Source organism: Antrostomus carolinensis, unplaced genomic scaffold (assembly GCF_000700745.2).
Source record: "Antrostomus carolinensis isolate BGI_N321 unplaced genomic scaffold, ASM70074v2 scaffold3841, whole genome shotgun sequence".
NCBI lineage: Eukaryota > Metazoa > Chordata > Aves > Caprimulgiformes > Caprimulgidae > Antrostomus > Antrostomus carolinensis.
Window position 1 is genome coordinate 106,455 of NW_010291842.1, and position 4,855 is coordinate 111,309.

Genomic DNA, 4,855 nt, shown 5'->3' on the forward strand with positions numbered 1-4,855 from the left:
CTCTGAGCAACCTGGTCTAGTGGAAGGTGTCCCTGCTCATGGCAGGGGGGTGGAACTGGATGATCCTTAAGCTCCCTTCCAATTCTAACCATTCTATGATTCTAAGACATAGAACCTGTGCAAATGACTCAATGAGGTTGGCTGCTGATTAAATCCACACTTCATGCAAATCTTAGTAAAACCAAGAAAAATGTGTAAGGGCAGTTATCTAACATTCTCCAGCCTCATGAAACTTTTTGATGGTTCCTTCATTATTGTTTTGTTTTCTATATGCTTCCAGATAATTGTGATAAATTTAAAAAGAGCAATTCATAGGAGTTTAAATGCATGGTGGATAGGGCCTTATGGAGTTATTCTCTGCAAATTCAAACCTGGTCCAGACCATTAAGGACTGAAATATTTCTGGTAAAGCCACGTATGAAATTAATTGAGTTCCTCAACTGTGTCACAAATTTATTATCCCAACTGGTTTCTAGAAATCACTTGCTGAAAAGCCAAAGATTTTGATGTCTGGAGAAAGTCTGTCAATTGCTTGCACATCCTTTGTATATGTCTTTTTGATCTGCCAGCTGTCTAACTGATAGCAAGACAGTGAGCGATTCAGAATTATCCATATATTTAGTGGCTATACGTTATTAGCTGGCAGCTCTCTCATCTCTTGTGCAGAATAAGAGACTGAATAAGGGCTGAATTGTCTGCCTAGTTTTCCCAGTAGGGTCCTGTGATAGTTTCAGTAGGCCAGCCCTTGGCTAGCAGCCAACACAGCCGTTCACCCACTTCCCCCCCACACCTAGGGGACAGGGGAGAGGATTGGGGGGGCAAGGATAAGGAGGCTTGTAGGTTGAGATAAGAACAGTTTAATAATAGAGAAAAAACTTAAAATAATACTAATATTAAAATAGTAAAGATAAAGATAACAGTAACTAAATATGCAAATGAGTGACACCCAATGTTATAGTTCACCCCTCTCCTGACCAAGCCCGGCTTGTTTCCAGATAATGATTCCCGAGGAGCGACAATCCTGAACCAAAACCTCAATCCAGGAAGAATGAGAGCCCAAGCGAAAACCCAGGGAGAGCTAAAAGAGGAAGAGACCCTCACTAATATACTGGACATGACGTGATATGATGCGGAGTACCCCATTGGCACATCTAACTGTCAATTAAGTTTATTAATTTAAATATTCTTCACCACCCTTAAATCTTGTGCTTGTGGACTAACAGAACACAAATTTCTTCACTTCTAGCAACAAAAACGTAAACATTGATATGTTATCAGTGTCTCTCTCACAGTGAGTCCCAGGCTGAAAGCAAAACACAGCATAATTCTAGCTACTGAAAAAGAAACCCAGCTCTATTTCAGCTAACAATGAGGACAGGTCCACAATAGGATCTCTACCTCACTAAGTCACCGATTTTCAAAAAATATATCTTCTCATTTTTATAGTTTATACTAATCTCTTCAATGTTCTTGAAAATAACCAGTGAATCCCAAAGTTATCAGGTCAAATAGAAATGACAAGCAAATAAATGGCAAATTCAGATCATAAATTATATTTAGGGGAAAACAAGGCAAGAAAAACAGGGAAAAAAAAATAAATCACCAAATCAAACCAAAACTCAAAAAATCCCCAGACAAACAAACCTCTCAAACAACAACAAAACACACACACACACAAAAAAAAAAAAAAAAAAAAAAAGGAAAAACTCCACTTAAGGTAGAATAAGTCTTAAAATTCAACTTTTTATAAATATGTGTTTCAAAGGTCTAAGGGAAGCATTACCAGGCATACCAGAAATAAGTTCAAGCCAACTGGAATGCCATTAGCAAATAATCTTGGTGTGTTACCTGACAGTAGGTGTGTCAGGGGAAAAATCCTGTAGCTCACTGATGTTGCAGAGAGGTGCACCTTAACATGGCCTAGAGCACTGGTTACTGATAGACATTTTTCTTAGCCTGAATGTGCCTGTTCCAAGGCAATAGGGTTGGTCATGAGCAGACTTCTGAGAGTGAACAATGTAGTCAATTTGTCTGACCTTGAGTGTGTTCTTACAGACAGTGTACAGAAAGTTTTAGGGGATTAAAAAGTGGACAGAGGGTCTTTCATCGACCTAGGCTGACCTTCATAGATCTCATACTGCATTGTACTTCATCAGGCATGCTATTGTCTGCCCTATTATGCCCTGTCCATACCTCAAAAGCAACCAGGGAGTGACTAAAGCAGTCCAAGAAGTCAGGATATCTGGAGTTAATCTAATCTATCCTTTGTAGACTCTTGTTAAAGATGTAGCTTCTGCAAACACATAATTTAATAGCTGGATCATTGCCCTCTTAGTTGTGAATCACCCATAACCTGTCTGTCATGCAGATACCTTAAGCTGGGGTATGCAAATAATTACACTTTACACTCGCTTGAGAACTTTACACTCGCTTGAGATTGTTTCCAGCAAACCAACTCACATGCACTATGTAGCAAATATAAATTTTTTGTTGTTGTTGTTTTTTTTTAATCTTTTGCATTTTTCCTCATTTTCTTAAGAGCAGATTAACTGATACTAGCTCTTCCAACTATTTACAGTCATGTAGGATATGATTGTGTGGCACTAGATCAATGCTTGTATAATCTGAGTGGAAAGGGACCTTTTAATGAAGGCAGCATTTCCCACCCTCCACATAGCTCAGGAGCAAAGCAAGCTACTCAGCCAGGCCAAGCACTCTGTGATCAAGTCCTGTGATGCCAGACTGCCTCCTTACTAACAATTCAGCTAAACTGTTGGGCTGACCTAGCGGTCCCTTAGGGGTTTTCTTTATCCCAGAGATGGAATAAATTGGGAACTGTACTTTTAAAATGTCTACTGCGACAGCTTGTGCCAGAGCTAAGCTACTGTGATTGTGTTTACCCTTGAAATGGAGAAAGAAGTTAGAAATGAAAGAAAATATAAGGCAGAACTGTACTGTACTCTAGTGTGAAATTCAGAACACAACCCATAAGATTTTTTTTTTTTTTTCCTTATATAGAATCACACTCAGTTTCTGTTTCCAAAACCTCAAGAGTCTGGAATAGGAAAAAATGGTTCAAAAGGTGCACTTTCAGCTGACATTTTTCCAACAAACTGAGACTAAATGAAAGGTGAAAACCCCCAAGGATACCCTTTATTCTTGTTTTCTCCAACCATTTTAATTTCAAGTTCTGTAAACTGGCAATCTTGTAGTGAGGTGTACCTGTCCTTCCTGGTTCACTGTGCTTTTCAGAATGATATGATTCTCTATACCACCTCACCTTCTCCTCTTGCCACTGGAGAGGTGGTTGTCTCAGCAGTCAGCTTTGCACAGATAGGTCCCCTTATGAACATAGAAGTCCTCAGAATGCATCTGTGATGTATTTCATTTTTCATTCCAAGACCTGATGATAGAAAACACCCATCATGTTTCACTGAGGCCGTGCTGGGGCACTCTGGAGTGTGAGTAGTGCTCATAAGGGACCTATTTAATGGAAAATAGACCTGCTGTTAAAGTGAGTTACCCTCACTAAACAACACTCCTGACATCTGTGCTGTGCATACCTGTGTGCAACCACGGCTCATTACTCATCACATTGCTTTGTACAGCTTCAGGCAATTTTATGTCATCTACTCTGAGACTGACAGTCGCTCCTCACCACAACCCTGCTTCTGTAGTCAGTACATGTTTTGTCTCCTATTTCCACAGCTATCATGTGATTCAGAAACTCCTTTTTTGGAGCTAGAACACATTTTATACTGTATTTTAGGGTCTGTGGTCTGACTTTCGAAACCCCCCCCCCTAGACTGCTATCTGAATAATGCAATTTCTGCAACCTAAAGGCAGCTTTACAGCAGCCATTCAGTCACTCTTTTCATTCACATTAGTTAGTCTGTTGGTGTTGCATGTAGTAAATAGAAGGCTTTCAAAGTTAATATTTTTTATTTTTACACACTTTGATGTCACATCAGTGCCTCTCAGAGACATGTTTTATCCTACTGACGAATCTGAATGTTTTCTCAAAACTATCCTATCTCGTGTCTTCACAGAATCACAGAATGTTAGGGATCAGAAGGGACCTTGAAAGATCATCTAGTCCAATCCCCCTGCCAGAACAGGAACACCTAAATAAGATCACACAGGAAGGTGTCCAGGAGAGTCTTGAATGTCTCCAGAGAAGGAGACTCCACAACCTCCCTGGGCAGCCTGTTCCAGTGCTCCATCACCCTCACTGTAAAGAAGTTTCTTCTGAAGTTTAAGCAGAACCTCCTGTGTTCCAGCTCACACCCATTGCCCCTTGTCCTACCATTGGACATCACTGAGAAGAGCCTGGCTCCATCCTCATGACATTCACCCTTAACATATTCATAAACATTTATTAAGGTCACTCCTCAGTCTCCTCTTCTCCAAGCTAAAGAGACCTCATCTCAACAGGGTAGATATCATCTTAGCTAAAGGAAGAAAAATTCTTTGGTTATGTTTTACCTTTGTTCAGTGGTGCTCAAGACTAGTCTTAGCACTACCAGGTAGTATGAAAATTCTTGTGTATTTTTGTATGGAGCTGGAACTCCCAGACTAACTGTATATGCCAACAGGAGACAGTTAAAAAAAAAACAAACAAAAAACCAAACTTTTGGGTTTTGACCAATCTGGTTAGCTCTGTAACTGAAAAATACAGATCTGAGTTCTCATTTGTATGATCCTACTGCTCTCTGGACTACTGAATGAGCCATTAAATACAAGATGCAGTTAGGATTTTAAAAGGATCCAAATTTCAGCAGAAACTTGTGTGCCATGACAGTTACTTATACAGGTTAGAAATTATTTAAATTGTTGGTTTCCAAAATATCTTTCA